The 9,907-nt window shown below is 43.8% G+C and overlaps 43 non-coding genes and 1 pseudogene across 43 annotated transcripts; all 44 read left to right on the forward strand.

Moving 5' to 3' along the window:
* The first annotated feature begins 13 nt into the window (after window positions 1-13).
* Window positions 14-132, forward strand: LOC131731311 (5S ribosomal RNA). The gene has a single exon (XR_009324726.1). It is a non-coding gene; the product is annotated as a 5S ribosomal RNA (ribosomal RNA).
* Window positions 133-232: 100 nt separating this feature from the next.
* LOC131731312 (5S ribosomal RNA) lies at window positions 233-351 on the forward strand. The gene has a single exon (XR_009324727.1). It is a non-coding gene; the product is annotated as a 5S ribosomal RNA (ribosomal RNA).
* A 100-nt stretch (window positions 352-451) lies between these two features.
* On the forward strand, window positions 452-570 carry LOC131731313 (5S ribosomal RNA). The gene has a single exon (XR_009324728.1). It is a non-coding gene; the product is annotated as a 5S ribosomal RNA (ribosomal RNA).
* Window positions 571-670: 100 nt separating this feature from the next.
* Window positions 671-789, forward strand: LOC131731402 (5S ribosomal RNA). The gene has a single exon (XR_009324817.1). It is a non-coding gene; the product is annotated as a 5S ribosomal RNA (ribosomal RNA).
* A 100-nt stretch (window positions 790-889) lies between these two features.
* Window positions 890-1,008, forward strand: LOC131731315 (5S ribosomal RNA). The gene has a single exon (XR_009324730.1). It is a non-coding gene; the product is annotated as a 5S ribosomal RNA (ribosomal RNA).
* Window positions 1,009-1,122: 114 nt separating this feature from the next.
* On the forward strand, window positions 1,123-1,241 carry LOC131731316 (5S ribosomal RNA). Its single transcript, XR_009324731.1, has one exon. It is a non-coding gene; the product is annotated as a 5S ribosomal RNA (ribosomal RNA).
* Window positions 1,242-1,341: 100 nt separating this feature from the next.
* LOC131731317 (5S ribosomal RNA) lies at window positions 1,342-1,460 on the forward strand. Its single transcript, XR_009324732.1, has one exon. It is a non-coding gene; the product is annotated as a 5S ribosomal RNA (ribosomal RNA).
* A 100-nt stretch (window positions 1,461-1,560) lies between these two features.
* On the forward strand, window positions 1,561-1,679 carry LOC131731318 (5S ribosomal RNA). Its single transcript, XR_009324733.1, has one exon. It is a non-coding gene; the product is annotated as a 5S ribosomal RNA (ribosomal RNA).
* A 114-nt stretch (window positions 1,680-1,793) lies between these two features.
* Window positions 1,794-1,912, forward strand: LOC131731319 (5S ribosomal RNA). Its single transcript, XR_009324734.1, has one exon. It is a non-coding gene; the product is annotated as a 5S ribosomal RNA (ribosomal RNA).
* A 114-nt stretch (window positions 1,913-2,026) lies between these two features.
* On the forward strand, window positions 2,027-2,145 carry LOC131731320 (5S ribosomal RNA). Its single transcript, XR_009324735.1, has one exon. It is a non-coding gene; the product is annotated as a 5S ribosomal RNA (ribosomal RNA).
* Window positions 2,146-2,259: 114 nt separating this feature from the next.
* LOC131731364 (5S ribosomal RNA) lies at window positions 2,260-2,378 on the forward strand. Its single transcript, XR_009324779.1, has one exon. It is a non-coding gene; the product is annotated as a 5S ribosomal RNA (ribosomal RNA).
* Window positions 2,379-2,478: 100 nt separating this feature from the next.
* LOC131731321 (5S ribosomal RNA) lies at window positions 2,479-2,597 on the forward strand. Its single transcript, XR_009324736.1, has one exon. It is a non-coding gene; the product is annotated as a 5S ribosomal RNA (ribosomal RNA).
* A 100-nt stretch (window positions 2,598-2,697) lies between these two features.
* On the forward strand, window positions 2,698-2,816 carry LOC131731322 (5S ribosomal RNA). Its single transcript, XR_009324737.1, has one exon. It is a non-coding gene; the product is annotated as a 5S ribosomal RNA (ribosomal RNA).
* Window positions 2,817-2,916: 100 nt separating this feature from the next.
* LOC131731323 (5S ribosomal RNA) lies at window positions 2,917-3,035 on the forward strand. The gene has a single exon (XR_009324738.1). It is a non-coding gene; the product is annotated as a 5S ribosomal RNA (ribosomal RNA).
* Window positions 3,036-3,149: 114 nt separating this feature from the next.
* Window positions 3,150-3,268, forward strand: LOC131731324 (5S ribosomal RNA). Its single transcript, XR_009324739.1, has one exon. It is a non-coding gene; the product is annotated as a 5S ribosomal RNA (ribosomal RNA).
* A 114-nt stretch (window positions 3,269-3,382) lies between these two features.
* On the forward strand, window positions 3,383-3,501 carry LOC131731326 (5S ribosomal RNA). Its single transcript, XR_009324741.1, has one exon. It is a non-coding gene; the product is annotated as a 5S ribosomal RNA (ribosomal RNA).
* Window positions 3,502-3,601: 100 nt separating this feature from the next.
* Window positions 3,602-3,720, forward strand: LOC131731327 (5S ribosomal RNA). Its single transcript, XR_009324742.1, has one exon. It is a non-coding gene; the product is annotated as a 5S ribosomal RNA (ribosomal RNA).
* Window positions 3,721-3,834: 114 nt separating this feature from the next.
* LOC131731328 (5S ribosomal RNA) lies at window positions 3,835-3,953 on the forward strand. The gene has a single exon (XR_009324743.1). It is a non-coding gene; the product is annotated as a 5S ribosomal RNA (ribosomal RNA).
* Window positions 3,954-4,053: 100 nt separating this feature from the next.
* On the forward strand, window positions 4,054-4,172 carry LOC131731329 (5S ribosomal RNA). The gene has a single exon (XR_009324744.1). It is a non-coding gene; the product is annotated as a 5S ribosomal RNA (ribosomal RNA).
* A 114-nt stretch (window positions 4,173-4,286) lies between these two features.
* LOC131731467 (5S ribosomal RNA) lies at window positions 4,287-4,405 on the forward strand (annotated as a pseudogene).
* A 114-nt stretch (window positions 4,406-4,519) lies between these two features.
* On the forward strand, window positions 4,520-4,638 carry LOC131731330 (5S ribosomal RNA). The gene has a single exon (XR_009324745.1). It is a non-coding gene; the product is annotated as a 5S ribosomal RNA (ribosomal RNA).
* A 114-nt stretch (window positions 4,639-4,752) lies between these two features.
* On the forward strand, window positions 4,753-4,871 carry LOC131731331 (5S ribosomal RNA). Its single transcript, XR_009324746.1, has one exon. It is a non-coding gene; the product is annotated as a 5S ribosomal RNA (ribosomal RNA).
* A 114-nt stretch (window positions 4,872-4,985) lies between these two features.
* LOC131731379 (5S ribosomal RNA) lies at window positions 4,986-5,104 on the forward strand. The gene has a single exon (XR_009324794.1). It is a non-coding gene; the product is annotated as a 5S ribosomal RNA (ribosomal RNA).
* Window positions 5,105-5,204: 100 nt separating this feature from the next.
* LOC131731332 (5S ribosomal RNA) lies at window positions 5,205-5,323 on the forward strand. Its single transcript, XR_009324747.1, has one exon. It is a non-coding gene; the product is annotated as a 5S ribosomal RNA (ribosomal RNA).
* A 100-nt stretch (window positions 5,324-5,423) lies between these two features.
* On the forward strand, window positions 5,424-5,542 carry LOC131731333 (5S ribosomal RNA). The gene has a single exon (XR_009324748.1). It is a non-coding gene; the product is annotated as a 5S ribosomal RNA (ribosomal RNA).
* A 114-nt stretch (window positions 5,543-5,656) lies between these two features.
* On the forward strand, window positions 5,657-5,775 carry LOC131731457 (5S ribosomal RNA). The gene has a single exon (XR_009324870.1). It is a non-coding gene; the product is annotated as a 5S ribosomal RNA (ribosomal RNA).
* A 100-nt stretch (window positions 5,776-5,875) lies between these two features.
* LOC131731404 (5S ribosomal RNA) lies at window positions 5,876-5,994 on the forward strand. The gene has a single exon (XR_009324819.1). It is a non-coding gene; the product is annotated as a 5S ribosomal RNA (ribosomal RNA).
* Window positions 5,995-6,108: 114 nt separating this feature from the next.
* On the forward strand, window positions 6,109-6,227 carry LOC131731334 (5S ribosomal RNA). Its single transcript, XR_009324749.1, has one exon. It is a non-coding gene; the product is annotated as a 5S ribosomal RNA (ribosomal RNA).
* A 114-nt stretch (window positions 6,228-6,341) lies between these two features.
* Window positions 6,342-6,460, forward strand: LOC131731438 (5S ribosomal RNA). Its single transcript, XR_009324852.1, has one exon. It is a non-coding gene; the product is annotated as a 5S ribosomal RNA (ribosomal RNA).
* Window positions 6,461-6,574: 114 nt separating this feature from the next.
* Window positions 6,575-6,693, forward strand: LOC131731380 (5S ribosomal RNA). The gene has a single exon (XR_009324795.1). It is a non-coding gene; the product is annotated as a 5S ribosomal RNA (ribosomal RNA).
* A 100-nt stretch (window positions 6,694-6,793) lies between these two features.
* On the forward strand, window positions 6,794-6,912 carry LOC131731335 (5S ribosomal RNA). Its single transcript, XR_009324750.1, has one exon. It is a non-coding gene; the product is annotated as a 5S ribosomal RNA (ribosomal RNA).
* Window positions 6,913-7,012: 100 nt separating this feature from the next.
* On the forward strand, window positions 7,013-7,131 carry LOC131731337 (5S ribosomal RNA). Its single transcript, XR_009324752.1, has one exon. It is a non-coding gene; the product is annotated as a 5S ribosomal RNA (ribosomal RNA).
* Window positions 7,132-7,231: 100 nt separating this feature from the next.
* LOC131731338 (5S ribosomal RNA) lies at window positions 7,232-7,350 on the forward strand. Its single transcript, XR_009324753.1, has one exon. It is a non-coding gene; the product is annotated as a 5S ribosomal RNA (ribosomal RNA).
* A 114-nt stretch (window positions 7,351-7,464) lies between these two features.
* On the forward strand, window positions 7,465-7,583 carry LOC131731444 (5S ribosomal RNA). The gene has a single exon (XR_009324858.1). It is a non-coding gene; the product is annotated as a 5S ribosomal RNA (ribosomal RNA).
* Window positions 7,584-7,697: 114 nt separating this feature from the next.
* LOC131731339 (5S ribosomal RNA) lies at window positions 7,698-7,816 on the forward strand. Its single transcript, XR_009324754.1, has one exon. It is a non-coding gene; the product is annotated as a 5S ribosomal RNA (ribosomal RNA).
* A 114-nt stretch (window positions 7,817-7,930) lies between these two features.
* Window positions 7,931-8,049, forward strand: LOC131731340 (5S ribosomal RNA). The gene has a single exon (XR_009324755.1). It is a non-coding gene; the product is annotated as a 5S ribosomal RNA (ribosomal RNA).
* A 100-nt stretch (window positions 8,050-8,149) lies between these two features.
* LOC131731341 (5S ribosomal RNA) lies at window positions 8,150-8,268 on the forward strand. Its single transcript, XR_009324756.1, has one exon. It is a non-coding gene; the product is annotated as a 5S ribosomal RNA (ribosomal RNA).
* Window positions 8,269-8,368: 100 nt separating this feature from the next.
* LOC131731405 (5S ribosomal RNA) lies at window positions 8,369-8,487 on the forward strand. Its single transcript, XR_009324820.1, has one exon. It is a non-coding gene; the product is annotated as a 5S ribosomal RNA (ribosomal RNA).
* A 114-nt stretch (window positions 8,488-8,601) lies between these two features.
* LOC131731342 (5S ribosomal RNA) lies at window positions 8,602-8,720 on the forward strand. The gene has a single exon (XR_009324757.1). It is a non-coding gene; the product is annotated as a 5S ribosomal RNA (ribosomal RNA).
* Window positions 8,721-8,834: 114 nt separating this feature from the next.
* Window positions 8,835-8,953, forward strand: LOC131731439 (5S ribosomal RNA). The gene has a single exon (XR_009324853.1). It is a non-coding gene; the product is annotated as a 5S ribosomal RNA (ribosomal RNA).
* A 114-nt stretch (window positions 8,954-9,067) lies between these two features.
* On the forward strand, window positions 9,068-9,186 carry LOC131731382 (5S ribosomal RNA). Its single transcript, XR_009324797.1, has one exon. It is a non-coding gene; the product is annotated as a 5S ribosomal RNA (ribosomal RNA).
* Window positions 9,187-9,286: 100 nt separating this feature from the next.
* LOC131731343 (5S ribosomal RNA) lies at window positions 9,287-9,405 on the forward strand. Its single transcript, XR_009324758.1, has one exon. It is a non-coding gene; the product is annotated as a 5S ribosomal RNA (ribosomal RNA).
* Window positions 9,406-9,505: 100 nt separating this feature from the next.
* Window positions 9,506-9,624, forward strand: LOC131731344 (5S ribosomal RNA). Its single transcript, XR_009324759.1, has one exon. It is a non-coding gene; the product is annotated as a 5S ribosomal RNA (ribosomal RNA).
* Window positions 9,625-9,724: 100 nt separating this feature from the next.
* LOC131731345 (5S ribosomal RNA) lies at window positions 9,725-9,843 on the forward strand. The gene has a single exon (XR_009324760.1). It is a non-coding gene; the product is annotated as a 5S ribosomal RNA (ribosomal RNA).
* The last annotated feature ends 64 nt before the right edge of the window (window positions 9,844-9,907 follow it).

A 9,907-nucleotide genomic window follows, 5' to 3' on the forward strand; every position in this document is an offset into this window, starting at 1 on the left:
CAGAAATGCAATCGCCTGCGGCCACACCACCTTGAATAAGCCTGATCTCGTCTGATCTCAGAAGCTAAGCAATGTTGGGCTTGGTTAGTACTTGGATGGGAGACCACCTGGGAATATCAAGTGCTGCAGGCATTACATTTTACAATTGAAATGTGTGGAGGACAAAAGGAAATTTTGGAGGAATCACCCCCAGCTCACTAAACATAAAAGTCATGAAAGCAGAAATGCAATCGCCTGCGGCCACACCACCTTGAATAAGCCTGATCTCGTCTGATCTCAGAAGCTAAGCAATGTTGGGCTTGGTTAGTACTTGGATGGGAGACCACCTGGGAATATCAAGTGCTGCAGGCATTACATTTTACAATTGAAATGTGTGGAGGACAAAAGGAAATTTTGGAGGAATCACCCCCAGCTCACTAAACATAAAAGTCATGAAAGCAGAAATGCAATCGCCTGCGGCCACACCACCTTGAATAAGCCTGATCTCGTCTGATCTCAGAAGCTAAGCAATGTTGGGCTTGGTTAGTACTTGGATGGGAGACCACCTGGGAATATCAAGTGCTGCAGGCATTACATTTTAGAATTGAAATGTGTGGAGGACAAAAGGAAATTTTGGAGGAATCACCCCCAGCTCACTAAACATAAAAGTCATGAAAGCAGAAACGCAATCGCCTGCGGCCACACCATCTTGAATAAGCCTGATCTCGTCTGATCTCAGAAGCTAAGCAATGTTGGGCTTGGTTAGTACTTGGATGGGAGACCACCTGGGAATATCAAGTGCTGCAGGCATTACATTTTACAATTGAAATGTGTGGAGGACAAAAGGAAATTTTGGAGGAATCACCCCCAGCTCACTAAACATAAAAGTCATGAAAGCAGAAATGCAATCGCCTGCGGCCACACCACCTTGAATAAGCCTGATCTCGTCTGATCTCAGAAGCTAAGCAATGTTGGGCTTGGTTAGTACTTGGATGGGAGACCACCTGGGAATATCAAGTGCTGCAGGCATTACATTTTAGTAATTACATTTTACAATTGAAATGTGTGGAGGACAAAAGGAAATTTTGGAGGAATCACCCCCAGCTCACTAAACATAAAAGTCATGAAAGCAGAAATGCAATCGCCTGCGGCCACACCACCTTGAATAAGCCTGATCTCGTCTGATCTCAGAAGCTAAGCAATGTTGGGCTTGGTTAGTACTTGGATGGGAGACCACCTGGGAATATCAAGTGCTGCAGGCATTACATTTTACAATTGAAATGTGTGGAGGACAAAAGGAAATTTTGGAGGAATCACCCCCAGCTCACTAAACATAAAAGTCATGAAAGCAGAAATGCAATCGCCTGCGGCCACACCACCTTGAATAAGCCTGATCTCGTCTGATCTCAGAAGCTAAGCAATGTTGGGCTTGGTTAGTACTTGGATGGGAGACCACCTGGGAATATCAAGTGCTGCAGGCATTACATTTTACAATTGAAATGTGTGGAGGACAAAAGGAAATTTTGGAGGAATCACCCCCAGCTCACTAAACATAAAAGTCATGAAAGCAGAAATGCAATCGCCTGCGGCCACACCACCTTGAATAAGCCTGATCTCGTCTGATCTCAGAAGCTAAGCAATGTTGGGCTTGGTTAGTACTTGGATGGGAGACCACCTGGGAATATCAAGTGCTGCAGGCATTACATTTTTGTAATTACATTTTACAATTGAAATGTGTGGAGGACAAAAGGAAATTTTGGAGGAATCACCCCCAGCTCACTAAACATAAAAGTCATGAAAGCAGAAATGCAATCGCCTGCGGCCACACCACCTTGAATAAGCCTGATCTCGTCTGATCTCAGAAGCTAAGCAATGTTGGGCTTGGTTAGTACTTGGATGGGAGACCACCTGGGAATATCAAGTGCTGCAGGCATTACATTTTTGTAATTACATTTTACAATTGAAATGTGTGGAGGACAAAAGGAAATTTTGGAGGAATCACCCCCAGCTCACTAAACATAAAAGTCATGAAAGCAGAAATGCAATCGCCTGCGGCCACACCACCTTGAATAAGCCTGATCTCGTCTGATCTCAGAAGCTAAGCAATGTTGGGCTTGGTTAGTACTTGGATGGGAGACCACCTGGGAATATCAAGTGCTGCAGGCATTACATTTTTGTAATTACATTTTAAAATTGAAATGTGTGGAGGACAAAAGGAAATTTTGGAGGAATCACCCCCAGCTCACTAAACATAAAAGTCATGAAAGCAGAAATGCAATCGCCTGCGGCCACACCACCTTGAATAAGCCTGATCTCATCTGATCTCAGAAGCTAAGCAATGTTGGGCTTGGTTAGTACTTGGATGGGAGACCACCTGGGAATATCAAGTGCTGCAGGCATTACATTTTTCAATTGAAATGTGTGGAGGACAAAAGGAAATTTTGGAGGAATCACCCCCAGCTCACTAAACATAAAAGTCATGAAAGCAGAAATGCAATCGCCTGCGGCCACACCACCTTGAATAAGCCTGATCTCGTCTGATCTCAGAAGCTAAGCAATGTTGGGCTTGGTTAGTACTTGGATGGGAGACCACCTGGGAATATCAAGTGCTGCAGGCATTACATTTTACAATTGAAATGTGTGGAGGACAAAAGGAAATTTTGGAGGAATCACCCCCAGCTCACTAAACATAAAAGTCATGAAAGCAGAAATGCAATCGCCTGCGGCCACACCACCTTGAATAAGCCTGATCTCGTCTGATCTCAGAAGCTAAGCAATGTTGGGCTTGGTTAGTACTTGGATGGGAGACCACCTGGGAATATCAAGTGCTGCAGGCATTACATTTTACAATTGAAATGTGTGGAGGACAAAAGGAAATTTTGGAGGAATCACCCCCAGCTCACTAAACATAAAAGTCATGAAAGCAGAAATGCAATCGCCTGCGGCCACACCACCTTGAATAAGCCTGATCTCGTCTGATCTCAGAAGCTAAGCAATGTTGGGCTTGGTTAGTACTTGGATGGGAGACCACCTGGGAATATCAAGTGCTGCAGGCATTACATTTTTGTAATTACATTTTACAATTGAAATGTGTGGAGGACAAAAGGAAATTTTGGAGGAATCACCCCCAGCTCACTAAACATAAAAGTCATGAAAGCAGAAATGCAATCGCCTGCGGCCACACCACCTTGAATAAGCCTGATCTCGTCTGATCTCAGAAGCTAAGCAATGTTGGGCTTGGTTAGTACTTGGATGGGAGACCACCTGGGAATATCAAGTGCTGCAGGCATTACATTTTTGTAATTACATTTTACAATTGAAATGTGTGGAGGACAAAAGGAAATTTTGGAGGAATCACCCCCAGCTCACTAAACATAAAAGTCATGAAAGCAGAAATGCAATCGCCTGCGGCCACACCACCTTGAATAAGCCTGATCTCGTCTGATCTCAGAAGCTAAGCAATGTTGGGCTTGGTTAGTACTTGGATGGGAGACCACCTGGGAATATCAAGTGCTGCAGGCATTACATTTTACAATTGAAATGTGTGGAGGACAAAAGGAAATTTTGGAGGAATCACCCCCAGCTCACTAAACATAAAAGTCATGAAAGCAGAAATGCACTCGCCTGCGGCCACACCACCTTGAATAAGCCTGATCTCGTCTGATCTCAGAAGCTAAGCAATGTTGGGCTTGGTTAGTACTTGGATGGGAGACCACCTGGGAATATCAAGTGCTGCAGGCATTACATTTTTGTAATTACATTTTACAATTGAAATGTGTGGAGGACAAAAGGAAATTTTGGAGGAATCACCCCCAGCTCACTAAACATAAAAGTCATGAAAGCAGAAATGCAATCGCCTGCGGCCACACCACCTTGAATAAGCCTGATCTCGTCTGATCTCAGAAGCTAAGCAATGTTGGGCTTGGTTAGTACTTGGATGGGAGACCACCTGGGAATATCAAGTGCTGCAGGCATTACATTTTACAATTGAAATGTGTGGAGGACAAAAGGAAATTTTGGAGGAATCACCCCCAGCTCACTAAACATAAAAGTCATGAAAGCAGAAATGCAATCGCCTGCGGCCACACCACCTTGAATAAGCCTGATCTCGTCTGATCTCAGAAGCTAAGCAATGTTGGGCTTGGTTAGTACTTGGATGGGAGACCACCTGGGAATATCAAGTGCTGCAGGCATTACATTTTTGTAATTACATTTTACAATTGAAATGTGTGGAGGACAAAAGGAAATTTTGGAGGAATCACCCCCAGCTCACTAAACATAAAAGTCATGAAAGCAGAAATGCAATCGCCTGCGGCCACACCACCTTAAATAAGCCAGATCTCGTCTGATCTCAGAAGCTAAGCAATGTTGGGCTTGGTTAGTACTTGGATGGGAGACCACCTGGGAATATCAAGTGCTGCAGGCATTACATTGTTGTAATTACATTTTACAATTGAAATGTGTGGAGGACAAAAGGAAATTTTGGAGGAATCACCCCCAGCTCACTAAACATAAAAGTCATGAAAGCAGAAATGCAATCGCCTGCGGCCACACCACCTTGAATAAGCCTGATCTCGTCTGATCTCAGAAGCTAAGCAATGTTGGGCTTGGTTAGTACTTGGATGGGAGACCACCTGGGAATATCAAGTGCTGCAGGCATTACATTTTTGTAATTACATTTTACAATTGAAATGTGTGGAGGACAAAAGGAAATTTTGGAGGAATCACCCCCAGCTCACTAAACATAAAAGTCATGAAAGCAGAAATGCAATCGCCTGCGGCCACACCACCTTGAATAAGCCTGATCTCGTCTGATCTCAGAAGCTAAGCAATGTTGGGCTTGGTTAGTACTTGGATGGGAGACCACCTGGGAATATCAAGTGCTGCAGGCATTACATTTTAGTAATTACATTTTACAATTGAAATGTGTGGAGGACAAAAGGAAATTTTGGAGGAATCACCCCCAGCTCACTAAACATAAAAGTCATGAAAGCAGAAATGCAATCGCCTGCGGCCACACCACCTTGAATAAGCCTGATCTCGTCTGATCTCAGAAGCTAAGCAATGTTGGGCTTGGTTAGTACTTGGGTGGGAGACCACCTGGGAATATCAAGTGCTGCAGGCATTACATTTTACAATTGAAATGTGTGGAGGACAAAAGGAAATTTTGGAGGAATCACCCCCAGCTCACTAAACATAAAAGTCATGAAAGCAGAAATGCAATCGCCTGCGGCCACACCACCTTGAATAAGCCTGATCTCGTCTGATCTCAGAAGCTAAGCAATGTTGGGCTTGGTTAGTACTTGGATGGGAGACCACCTGGGAATATCAAGTGCTGCAGGCATTACATTTTACAATTGAAATGTGTGGAGGACAAAAGGAAATTTTGGAGGAATCACCCCCAGCTCACTAAACATAAAAGTCATGAAAGCAGAAATGCAATCGCCTGCGGCCACACCACCTTGAATAAGCCTGATCTCGTCTGATCTCAGAAGCTAAGCAATGTTGGGCTTGGTTAGTACTTGGATGGGAGACCACCTGGGAATATCAAGTGCTGCAGGCATTACATTTTTGTAATTACATTTTACAATTGAAATGTGTGGAGGACAAAAGGAAATTTTGGAGGAATCACCCCCAGCTCACTAAACATAAAAGTCATGAAAGCAGAAATGCAATCGCCTGCGGCCACACCACCTTGAATAAGCCTGATCTCGTCTGATCTCAGAAGCTAAGCAATGTTGGGCTTGGTTAGTACTTGGGTGGGAGACCACCTGGGACTATCAAGTGCTGCAGGCATTACATTTTACAATTGAAATGTGTGGAGGACAAAAGGAAATTTTGGAGGAATCACCCCCAGCTCACTAAACATAAAAGTCATGAAAGCAGAAATGCAATCGCCTGCGGCAACACCACCTTGAATAAGCCTGATCTCGTCTGATCTCAGAAGCTAAGCAATGTTGGGCTTGGTTAGTACTTGGATGGGAGACCACCTGGGAATATCAAGTGCTGCAGGCATTACATTTTTGTAATTACATTTTACAATTGAAATGTGTGGAGGACAAAAGGAAATTTTGGAGGAATCACCCCCAGCTCACTAAACATAAAAGTCATGAAAGCAGAAATGCAATCGCCTGCGGCCACACCACCTTGAATAAGCCTGATCTCGTCTGATCTCAGAAGCTAAGCAATGTTGGGCTTGGTTAGTACTTGGATGGGAGACCACCTGGGAATATCAAGTGCTGCAGGCATTACATTTTTGTAATTACATTTTACAATTGAAATGTGTGGAGGACAAAAGGAAATTTTGGAGGAATCACCCCCAGCTCACTAAACATAAAAGTCATGAAAGCAGAAATGCAATCGCCTGCGGCCACACCACCTTGAATAAGCCTGATCTCGTCTGATCTCATAAGCTAAGCAATGTTGGGCTTGGTTAGTACTTGGATGGGAGACCACCTGGGAATATCAAGTGCTGCAGGCATTTCATTTTAGTAATTACATTTTACAATTGAAATGTGTGGAGGACAAAAGGAAATTTTGGAGGAATCACCCCCAGCTCACTAAACATAAAAGTCATGAAAGCAGAAATGCAATCGCCTGCGGCCACACCACCTTGAATAAGCCTGATCTCGTCTGATCTCAGAAGCTAAGCAATGTTGGGCTTGGTTAGTACTTGGGTGGGAGACCACCTGGGAATATCAAGTGCTGCAGGCATTACATTTTACAATTGAAATGTGTGGAGGACAAAAGGAAATTTTGGAGGAATCACCCCCAGCTCACTAAACATAAAAGTCATGAAAGCAGAAATGCAATCGCCTGCGGCCACACCACCTTGAATAAGCCTGATCTCGTCTGATCTCAGAAGCTAAGCAATGTTGGGCTTGGTTAGTACTTGGATGGGAGACCACCTGGGAATATCAAGTGCTGCAGGCATTACATTTTACAATTGAAATGTGTGGAGGACAAAAGGAAATTTTGGAGGAATCACCCCCAGCTCACTAAACATAAAAGTCATGAAAGCAGAAATGCACTCGCCTGCGGCCACACCACCTTGAATAAGCCTGATCTCGTCTGATCTCAGAAGCTAAGCAATGTTGGGCTTGGTTAGTACTTGGATGGGAGACCACCTGGGAATATCAAGTGCTGCAGGCATTACATTTTACAATTGAAATGTGTGGAGGACAAAAGGAAATTTTGGAGGAATCACCCCCAGCTCACTAAACATAAAAGTCATGAAAGCAGAAATGCAATCGCCTGCGGCCACACCACCTTGAATAAGCCTGATCTCGTCTGATCTCAGAAGCTAAGCAATGTTGGGCTTGGTTAGTACTTGGATGGGAGACCACCTGGGAATATCAAGTGCTGCAGGCATTACATTTTTGTAATTACATTTTACAATTGAAATGTGTGGAGGACAAAAGGAAATTTTGGAGGAATCACCCCCAGCTCACTAAACATAAAAGTCATGAAAGCAGAAATGCAATCGCCTGCGGCCACACCACCTTGAATAAGCCTGATCTCGTCTGATCTCAGAAGCTAAGCAATGTTGGGCTTGGTTAGTACTTGGATGAGAGACCACCTGGGAATATCAAGTGCTGCAGGCATTACATTTTTGTAATTACATTTTACAATTGAAATGTGTGGAGGACAAAAGGAAATTTTGGAGGAATCACCCCCAGCTCACTAAACATAAAAGTCATGAAAGCAGAAATGCAATCGCCTGCGGCCACACCACCTTGAATAAGCCTGATCTCGTCTGATCTCAGAAGCTAAGCAATGTTGGGCTTGGTTAGTACTTGGATGGGAGACCACCTGGGAATATCAAGTGCTGCAGGCATTACATTTTAGTAATTACATTTTACAATTGAAATGTGTGGAGGACAAAAGGAAATTTTGGAGGAATCACCCCCAGCTCACTAAACATAAAAGTCATGAAAGCAGAAATGCAATCGCCTGCGGCCACACCACCTTGAATAAGCCTGATCTCGTCTGATCTCAGAAGCTAAGCAATGTTGGGCTTGGTTAGTACTTGGATGGGAGACCACCTGGGAATATCAAGTGCTGCAGGCATTACATTTTACAATTGAAATGTGTGGAGGACAAAAGGAAATTTTGGAGGAATCACCCCCAGCTCACTAAACATAAAAGTCATGAAAGCAGAAATGCACTCGCCTGCGGCCACACCACCTTGAATAAGCCTGATCTCGTCTGATCTCAGAAGCTAAGCAATGTTGGGCTTGGTTAGTACTTGGATGGGAGACCACCTGGGAATATCAAGTGCTGCAGGCATTACATTTTACAATTGAAATGTGTGGAGGACAAAAGGAAATTTTGGAGGAATCACCCCCAGCTCACTAAACATAAAAGTCATGAAAGCAGAAATGCAATCGCCTGCGGCAACACCACCTTGAATAAGCCTGATCTCGTCTGATCTCAGAAGCTAAGCAATGTTGGGCTTGGTTAGTACTTGGATGGGAGACCACCTGGGAATATCAAGTGCTGCAGGCATTACATTTTTGTAATTACATTTTACAATTGAAATGTGTGGAGGACAAAAGGAAATTTTGGAGGAATCACCCCCAGCTCACTAAACATAAAAGTCATGAAAGCAGAAATGCAATCGCCTGCGGCCACACCACCTTGAATAAGCCTGATCTCGTCTGATCTCAGAAGCTAAGCAATGTTGGGCTTGGTTAGTACTTGGATGGGAGACCACCTGGGAATATCAAGTGCTGCAGGCATTACATTTTTGTAATTACATTTTACAATTGAAATGTGTGGAGGACAAAAGGAAATTTTGGAGGAATCACCCCCAGCTCACTAAACATAAAAGTCATGAAAGCAGAAATGCAATCGCCTGCGGCCACACCACCTTGAATAAGCCTGATCTCGTCTGATCTCATAAGCTAAGCAATGTTGGGCTTGGTTAGTACTTGGATGGGAGACCACCTGGGAATATCAAGTGCTGCAGGCATTTCATTTTAGTAATTACATTTTACAATTGAAATGTGTGGAGGACAAAAGGAAATTTTGGAGGAATCACCCCCAGCTCACTAAACATAAAAGTCATGAAAGCAGAAATGCAATCGCCTGCGGCCACACCACCTTGAATAAGCCTGATCTCGTCTGATCTCAGAAGCTAAGCAATGTTGGGCTTGGTTAGTACTTGGGTGGGAGACCACCTGGGAATATCAAGTGCTGCAGGCATTACATTTTACAATTGAAATGTGTGGAGGACAAAAGGAAATTTTGGAGGAATCACCCCCAGCTCACTAAACATAAAAGTCATGAAAGCAGAAATGCAATCGCCTGCGGCCACACCACCTTGAATAAGCCTGATCTCGTCTGATCTCAGAAGCTAAGCAATGTTGGGCTTGGTTAGTACTTGGATGGGAGACCACCTGGGAATATCAAGTGCTGCAGGCATTACATTTTACAATTGAAATGTGTGGAGGACAAAAGGAAATTTTGGAGGAATCACCCCCAGCTCACTAAACATAAAAGTCATGAAAGCAGAAATGCACTCGCCTGCGGCCACACCACCTTGAATAAGCCTGATCTCGTCTGATCTCAGAAGCTAAGCAATGTTGGGCTTGGTTAGTACTTGGATGGGAGACCACCTGGGAATATCAAGTGCTGCAGGCATTACATTTTACAATTGAAATGTGTGGAGGACAAAAGGAAATTTTGGAGGAATCACCCCCAGCTCACTAAACATAAAAGTCATGAAAGCAGAAATGCAATCGCCTGCGGCCACACCACCTTGAATAAGCCTGATCTCGTCTGATCTCAGAAGCTAAGCAATGTTGGGCTTGGTTAGTACTTGGATGGGAGACCACCTGGGAATATCAAGTGCTGCAGGCATTACATTTTTGTAATTACATTTTACAATTGAAATGTGTGGAGGACAAAAGGAAATTTTGGAGGA

The sequence above is a fragment of the Acipenser ruthenus genome, unplaced genomic scaffold (genome assembly GCF_902713425.1).
Source record: "Acipenser ruthenus unplaced genomic scaffold, fAciRut3.2 maternal haplotype, whole genome shotgun sequence".
In the NCBI taxonomy this organism is placed as follows: domain Eukaryota; kingdom Metazoa; phylum Chordata; class Actinopteri; order Acipenseriformes; family Acipenseridae; genus Acipenser; species Acipenser ruthenus.